At 44.5% G+C, this 9,013-nt stretch overlaps 1 long non-coding RNA gene across 1 annotated transcript; it reads right to left on the minus strand.

The window, feature by feature from the left end:
- Positions 1-3,967: 3,967 nt before the first annotated feature.
- On the minus strand, positions 3,968-5,840 carry LOC109785965 (uncharacterized). Its single transcript, XR_005770029.3, has 6 exons — positions 5,331-5,840; positions 5,158-5,258; positions 4,985-5,067; positions 4,633-4,796; positions 4,396-4,470; positions 3,968-4,219 (listed from the first exon to the last, which is right to left on the minus strand). It is a non-coding gene; the product is annotated as an uncharacterized lncRNA (long non-coding RNA).
- Positions 5,841-9,013: the final 3,173 nt, after the last annotated feature.

Genomic DNA, 9,013 nt, shown 5'->3' on the forward strand with positions numbered 1-9,013 from the left:
CCCCGTTGGGCAAGGCGTGAGCATATCTTTTTCTCTTCTGTTTTTTCATTTTTCGTTAATTTCATTTTTACCATTTTGAAATTTATTATTCATTTTTAAACCTATTTTAAATTTCGATAATACTAAAAAATGTTATTGTTTTCACATATTTTTTACAAATTATAAAAATGTTTTGGAATTTAAAAAATGTTCCTATTTTGAATTTTTTTTGTTAAAAATTTGATAAATGTTTTGTTTTAAAAATCATGATAATTTTTTAGAAAGTATGTGGTTTGAAATTTGTCTACAACATCAATATTTGGAATTTTGTTTTTTGGAAAAATGTGTTCATGTTTATAAAAATTTCATACACAATTTAAAATTCTAAAATTGTTGACAAATTTGAAGAAATAATTTTCATTAAGAAAATATCCATGTTGATTGACAATGACAGAAATTGCAAATAACAAAAGTCTAGCCCTACTGGCCTATTCGAACCATCACCTTTGAACATGATGTGCTTCTTGACATGCATGAAATTTCAACAAATTTTGCCAGCATGTGGGCATGCTCATGGCAGGTCTCCATGAAAAAATTGAAGGAATTCGGGCACCAAACACACGTTGCGTCACATTCGGCTAGTGTTTCGGGGGTTTTTTCACCGGGAAAACCTTAGAAATTGCATAAAATGTCATAACTCAATGAAATTTATCATGAATGCTTGACATGGTGATGCTAGTGTGTGGAAAAAATTTGGGTCCATTTTATTTATTGAAAAAGTGCATCCAGACTTGCCCTACCGGCCTACCCGAACCACCACCGTTTGAACATGGTGTGCTTCTTTCCATGCATGAAATGACACCAAATTTTGTTAGCATGTGGGCATGATCATGGAGGGCCACCAAGCAAAATTCATAAAATGTCAGAACTCAATGAAATTCATCATTGATCTTGGCATGGTGATGCTAGTGTGTCAAAAAAATATGGTTCCATTATACTCACGTGTGCAGTTTTTGAAAAAGAAAACAAAAAACAACAAGAACGGAAAAGAAACAAAAAACAAACAATAAACCGGTCGCTGATTGATATATTTTCATTTTTATTTTCTATTTAAGTGATGCTAAGAAATTTTAAAAGTGTTTGATTTTTTATGCGAGCATGTTTCTATTTAAACGAACATTTTTTAAACAAACAATTTTTCTATTTAATAGATGTTCAGAAATTTAATTATATTGATGTGAGCATTTATATTTAAACATATTTGTAAAATATTTTTTAAAATGCAAATATTTGTACTTTATGAACAAAATTTTAAAAACCAGACTTTTTTCAAATTTTGAACAAAATTTTATAAGTGTTAGCATTTTTGAAAAGGAACAAAGAAATGAAAAAAGGAAAAAAAATAAAATGAAATAAGAAAAGAAATAGTGATAAAAGGACCAGTTCAACAAATGGGCCAGCCTAGCCACGAACCGAGGTAGAAGAAAAAAAGAAGTAAATTGGCACAAGCATTAGGATGTCCTAGTTGGTTAGTGTGGTTCTGCTTAGATCAAGAGGTCTTGAGCTTGATTCAGGACGCCTGCACTATTTTCTGAAGTTCGATAATAAGTGGGTACGATGCCTCGTATGTGTCACATGCAGATGGGTATACGCGTTGATGAAATGATCATACTACCCTTATACGCTGCTTTTTGTGGGGTGTGTGTGTTGGGGGGGGGGGGGGGTGCGCCGAAGCATGCCTCGTTCAGAACTCAATGGATGCAGCTTAGGCAATTAGGCACCATTATTTTCAATTACTCCATTACTCAATGGATAGAGATCACATAAAGGTGAGTAACATCGAGAAGTAAAATCGCCTGTGTGTATGAAAATGTCCAAACCAAGATTAAGAGTGGAGAGCTAAGATCACCTCAATGCATGAAATTGTCCACACTCAGAATAAAAGCGGAGAACCTTAGTAATTGAAGGCTTGAAGCATTTGATAGTAAGAGCCTAAGCAGCGGCGAATATTCGGCTAGTTCCGCCTACACGTTGCCATTCTTGACTGACAAGATCTGGCGAGCCATGCTGAGACACAGTGCAAACTTTTCTCTTGGCTCGTCCTTGACAACAAGATCCTCACGGCCAACCGCCTGGCGGTGCGAGGTTGCCGCACGACCCCATGTGTCAGCTCTGCCTTAAGGCCCCGGAGACTGCCTCCACCAATGTCTGGAATGCCCATTCACTTCGGTAATCCGACTGCTGGTCCGCCATGAGATTTTCACTCGGTAATGGCATCCAACTCATCCTCGGCCGACGCATGGTGGGAGGGATGTGTGCGGCATTTGGATGATGGTCAAAGGAGGCGCCTCAGCGGCTACCTAATCTACATCATGTGGAATGCCTGGAAGGGACAAAACCGCCGTATCTTCAACGGCACGCGTACATCGAGGTGGTTCATCTCACCTTCGAGGACATCATGCAGAGGGAATTGATCTTTCGACCAAGAGTATACCACAACCAGGAGCAGTTTGCATGTGGGGTTAGGGTGTGATTTGTGAGGTTTCCGTCATGTACCCCGTTCTTTCCAGAACATGCCAACATGTACTCCATATTTCCCACTTCTTAATGAAAAGGCAGCGCTCCTGATGGTTGCAAAAAAAAATTGCTGACCAAAAGGACCCACCCAGCGGACAACCTGGTCAAAGTCGAGATAAGCCGCAGAAATCAATCCATGTAGTCGACCCTGGGAGCGCTCTAATCCCAGGTACCTTAGTGAATTAAAGGATGCGCGGGCAAAAGAGAAGTCCTGTTGGTAACTCATATTCAAAAGGAATGGACAGTAAGTACTAAGAGAATCTATTTCACTTTTCTAATCTAACCTACACAATGCTGGTATATTTCCTACAGTCCTGCTCCTAGTTATTTAGTTTCAGAATTACTGGGAAGCCATCATCCTGAAGTTGTACTGATAGACAAATGTAAAATGCTTTGTACAACTCATTAGTTATCATCAGTGTCAATGTTGCAGGTCGCTGCAAATGCAATGTTCACCAATTTTTTTTTTTTAGAAAAAGAGGAGGACCCCCGGCTTCTGCATCTGGACGATGCATGCATCCACAAACAAACTTCACCAAATGAAAAACTAACTTCAATATAATAATCTACAGGGAGGCCTTCAATGTCATAAGCCCGGTGAATGGTGATTTATGAATTAGCTAGTTAGGGTCTCCTAATTTATTAACGTAGTTATCTGATATCTCAACTTAGCAGATTTCATAGCTTGTACTTCAAGTGTCATCTCATTCTTGTAGAAAACTTGCATATTGATTGACAGGTGAGGTAGAAATTATCTAGTTATCATGTGACATAACACTTTTTCAACCTTCCATCCACAATTCCACATAGCCTATCTTATCAGCTTGACTAAGAAAACCATATGCAAAATTACTTGATCCAGATGGATCTAAATATGAGTTGATAAAGCGGTTAGAAGAGGAGATTCTTTCACAAAAATGAAGATCTTACCTCCCCAGCGAGGATTTCACTATTCGTCACTACCTTATGCCACAAATCTGGCACACTTTTATCCTATGCTGGTGCAGGGAAAGGATATATTCCCTCTTTACTACATTTCCTTCACAACACCACAAAGCATAAAACAATTAGTGCATGTCCAATACAAATTCACCTTTCCGCTCAAAAGTAGTTTCGTCTGCACTTCCTTTTTTAGGTACACAGAAGGGAGTTAGCACTGAAGTTATAAATATCTCGAAGTTATATGTCTTTGTGGCTAAGTTGAGTCCCTTTTTTGCTTGGCATGCTGATTTGTCATGATACATAATTAGGAACTAAAACTACAGGAAACAAATACAATTGTGTGGTTTAGATAAGCAAAATATACAACCAAACTAAGCCTAGTAGCAGCAGATATTAATCATGGCTCAACGGAATAATTCTTAATGATAATTTCTTAATTATCGGAAACATTTTAGACACTATGGTGTGGTTCTGTATTTTTTCAGATAAACAGAGCGCCCGCCCGGTTCCATTAATCAGTGAAACCAAACACAAGGTTTAAACAACAGTAGGATTCAGCAAGTCAGACCTAGGCGGAAAGTAGATGAAAGCAGGTTACTGGAACCGAGAAAGATAACTAAGGAGATGCCGGGTGGGGCGTAAGCGGGTCAGCAAAGGTCACCATCTTCTCCAGCATGGTCTGCCCGTTTGATTCTCTGTTCCTCACCACCTAGCCACAACACTGCAGGAAGAACAAACCGACTGAGAGAATCAGGAACACAAGATCCACCGCCACCATCGTATCCCAAGACGAACAATCCTACCATAACAAAAGCCTGCGGGTAATGCAACAGCAACGCAGGAACACTGACCCAACCAATGTGAATCACCATAGAAGGAAAGGCCAAAAACACATACCTTGCTGGGCTAAGACCGGCGAAGGAGGAGCAGTCGAACTCGAAGCATCTAATGACTTCCTTCATGATTTCTATTCTGTACAATAAATTGGGAGCACTTGGTTTAGTAGATAGAATGGACAATTAATATCCTAAAATCATGGTCTTTATGACTTTGGGGTATTAGCTTCAATTAGTTAGTTGCCTGTTGTCCCTAAAAAACTTTTAGTTATCCAAGTCCCCAGAAAAGAAAAATCACCTGCTCTTCTGCCAACGCCCTGGAATCTTGCAGAGAAGTCGAGCATCTCCGTGACAGTCATCTCAGGGATATGAAGATCATACTGACCAATGTAAGGTGCTGTCTTTTCTGGAACAAAATTTTGCAGCTTGACACCATTAATTGTAGTCAAGTTCTCGTGTTATCTGCGCACGCACGCACACACACATACATACATAGTATGTGAGTAAAGAAAGTACAGTAGTACTGAAATACACGACATACAGTATTCTCTCTGTTTTCAGTGTGCAATTTCAGACCATTATATGCATGACCAAGTACATGCGACGGTTGGAAAAAGTGGAATAACATTAGATGATAGGGACGAGGATACCTTAGATTTTTGGTAGCTTTCCAGCAAGTGCTAGCAAAAGGGTGGTTTTGCCACAGCCTGGGGGTCCAAGGAGAAGGGTCATCCTGCATGTGGAGTGGACACATACTGATGAAAAGGAAGGAAGGAAGGAAGGAAAGAAAGAGGGAATGTCATCTAGAAGGAAGGAAACTCACCTGGATGGTTTGAGGATGCCGGTGACATCTTTGAGGATGTGGATCCTTCATCCTTTCTTTGTTATATGGTTGAAGCCCAGCATGGTGGTGAGCAGCTGCAGCTGGCAACGGAGGCATTTGAGCGAACAGGTGGTGAGGTGAGTGGTAGTACAGAAGAGAACAAAATTCCTTACCGAGAGCTTGGAGATGGCGGAGTTTTTTTTTTTTTTGAACGAGCGGAGATGGCGGACTTGAGGAGCGGCTTGCCATCGACGACCTGGCACTCGGCATCGACGCGCAGGTTCCGCCACCGGACCTCCAACATCGGCTGCCGCACGCCGACCCTGTCCATCCAGTGGCGCCGGCGGCGAAGCAGGCGTAACCTGCTCCTGCCAGTCCGCCGCCCCTAGCCGGCCCGCGTCGACCGGCTCCAGCGGACGAGCGCCGTCGGCATTGCCGCTGGCGTGGAGAGGGGGCGAGGTATGGAGCCTGTCCCAGGTGGGCAGCCGCTCGATGGCTGCCCATTTCATCTCGACCTCTTCGTCGTCGTGTTGCTCTCTCAGGGACAAGGTGGAGGTGATGAGGCCAAAGAGCCTGGAAGCAAGCGGTGAATCATCAAGATGGAGGGCAGCAAAAAATCGCCCACCACGAACAGCACACGCGCGCCGCCAGCTCCAGAGCTATCCCCGCCGACTCAGGCTGCAAGTGGGACACCACATGGGCGTCCCACCTTTAGCCCACTTGACCTAACTATATTTAGTGGGAATAACTGGGCTTTCCATCGCGCCGGTGCGCCGGCCCAAATTTAGGCCGGACGCCGCGCAGCCGCACCATGTACACATTCGTGACCGCATGATTTGGCTAGTTGCGTCCTCTACGCACGTCCTCTTCTTCATCCCGATGCTTGCTCGCACCCGCGGCATCGCGCTTGAAGCTCCATGGCGCCACTCGCCGGCTCGCCGCCGTAGCTCACCGGATGCAGCTCCGCTGAGCCTGTAGAAAAGAAATCCATCCATCTGCATGCCTTTGCAGCTCGACGTGTCTTCCATCCCCGGGTTGCAGCACCACCGTGTGCGGGTTCCAGCATCGCCACCAGTCGCCATCATAGCTCGCCGCACGCCCTTCGCAGCACCCAGTGCACCGCCACGTAGCTCCGTCGTCGCCGCTCGCCATTGTTAGCTAGTCGTTCTCTGTTTGAAGCTTTATCAGAAGCCGATTGTGCTTTCTCGCTGCCGGTTGCAGCCTTTTGCGGCTGCGCGGTGGCCATCCTCCAGCTACCCGTATCTACTTGTCACTTTGTTCAAAGCCAGTTGTAACTTTTGTCGTTGCCGGTCATAGCATTTTTCAGTACTGGTTGAAGTGTCGATGCATGTTGGTTGAAGCCTCTACTTTCTTTGGTTCCAGTAAAAATTACGCCAGTCGTAGCATTCCTCCATGCTGGTTCCAACATTTCACCTCGTCGCTAGTAGCATTCCGTCTCGTTCCTTGTAGTTGTGCGCCCCAGCGCTTGTAGCAGCACTGCCGCCAGTTGCAGTTTGCCGTCGTGCTATTTCTAGCATCCGACAAGCCGGTAGCAGCACCAGAGATCGCTGGTTCCATCACCTGACGCAGCCGGTTTGCAGTTGCAGCTCGCCGTTGTGTTGGTTCCAGCATCGTTGCAGCCAGTGGTAGCACCAGAACTCGCTGGTTCCAGCACTGGACGCAAACAGTTGCAGCTTTGATCGAAGCTGCCATCTGGCGCCGGAGAAGCTCGTCGCAACTCAGCCGCTAGAGGCTTCAAGTTCATAGGCCAGAGGAAGGTGGAGAAACAGATGAGGTAGAAGACGAGATGTGAGGAGGCTGCGGCGTAAAAATGAGTGGTTGTGGTGGAGAGCGTGAAGAGATAACGATGAAAAAAAAGGACTTGGACTGTTGGTGGCCCCAACTCTGCACATGGGTACGTTGCGCGAGCGAGCGAGCCAGCGCGACAGGCCGAGCACTCGGCCGGCCTGTCGACCAAGTTAGACGTCTCTAATAGGTTTTAGCAAAATTTTAGTTACGCGGTTAACCAATTTTAAGAAGTAATACTAGCTACCTACGTCCACGATTTAGGCGATGATTCTTGATGCTAGATTAAATTTCGGGTGTGTGAAACAAGAGACTTAATTAAAATCTCTAGCCCCACACTAAACTTCGTCAAATAGGCATGACCCACTAGAAGATCATCCATCTTTAGCACCCTCTTGTGTACGCGACGGTTCACTATTCTCAACTATAGTGAAGCCCAAGGGACTGGCAGATCATCGACAAGCAGAGCCAATCGATTGTCAGAACCTTATAAACAGTGACAACATGCCGTCGATGAATTGAACCGAAGAAACACTCAAGGAAAGCATAGAAAGAACATCAACCCTCACACTCACATGTAATCTAGATCGCAACCTGCACCTACTCATATAACTTCTCATGATGCCACTGTAGGGAAATATAGTAGAAACAAAACAAAAATCGCGCCTATGATCAACCAAGATCAATATGAAGATGCATAACGGGTTGGGATCACGGTCGTTACCATCACTGAGTTGCAGCGGAAGAAAAATGTGTCGGTTTAGTTCGTACTTGGTGTCTCTCAAACCGTCCATGAACGATCCCTCGTACCGCCCCCAAACAGTCCCTCGAACCGAAGACCGAAAGCACGACCTCTCTAATTGGTTGCAAGCATGCAGCCTTCATGATCCGGCAACGCTTCGGCGTCCAGAGCTAATCGTCGCCGGAGAATTAGAAGGAGGAGATTAGAACCACACAGGACTTCTAATTATGAGAACAAAAGGATTAGTCTAGCTCTAATTAGTCAACTAGGACCAACTAGAACTAGAACAAGAAGAACTAGTGTATACAATAGAGCAAAAAAAACCTAGTATATATAGGTTGGAGGAGGAGGAGGGGGCAGCCACCAAGGAGAGAAAGTCCCTCCTTGGGGCGCCGGCCAAATGGGGAGGTCCAATTCGCCCCCCCCCCCCCCCCCCCGCGCAATATGGCAATATGGCAAGGGGCGCGCCACTTCCTTATGGGCCTTCGGGCCCATAACCCCCTCCACCTCTTGGCCTTTTAAGGCTCGTTGAAATTTAAATTAAATATATAATATTCTAAATAGATCTAGACCATTTTATAAACATCTCCAGAAATTTTTTCCACTTATATATAACATATCGGTAATACCCCCTATTACCCGATATCCATCGAAACCCTTCCGATGACCCCGAAACGCTTCCGGATCCTCTCGGAACTATTCTGAATATTCATGAAATAATTCCACAAATATTTTCTCATGATTCTCGTCCTACTAAGACTCAGCAGATTGATTGCCTTAAGCTTGTGACCCCGTAGGTTCGATAACTCACAGACATGGACGAAACCGTTCAATGACCGATAGCGGGACCATGGACGTCCATATGGATCCCTGTGAGTACACGAATGATATTCGAGTGAACCTTTGGTTATCATGTGATGTTCGCTTTTCTTCGCGGTACTTTACAAAATCCGGGATGCATCGGTATCCTCCTGAGTCATCACTATGCTTATTATACCAAAATCCTAGTTACCGGTTTTGTTCCTCTTTCTTGTTATTGTGTTCAGCATCCCCGTGACGAAGTCACTTGTGACGGGCTAGACTATGATTGATGCCTTCACACCGAGAGGCCCCTAAGAATATCTCTCCATCGTTGGAGGAGCAAATCCCACTCTTGAGCTATCTGGCCACTTGTCAAACTTTCTGATGAACCCGTAAGTTGTTGTTATGATCACCGTGTTAGAGGTGACGTTTGAGCAACCCCAAAGCCCACTGTGCCACTACTAGGAAAAGGGCTATAGATGGAATGACCACTAATGGCGCACCAGA

The sequence above is a fragment of the Aegilops tauschii genome, chromosome 2 (genome assembly GCF_002575655.3).
Source record: "Aegilops tauschii subsp. strangulata cultivar AL8/78 chromosome 2, Aet v6.0, whole genome shotgun sequence".
Classification (NCBI taxonomy): domain Eukaryota; kingdom Viridiplantae; phylum Streptophyta; class Magnoliopsida; order Poales; family Poaceae; genus Aegilops; species Aegilops tauschii.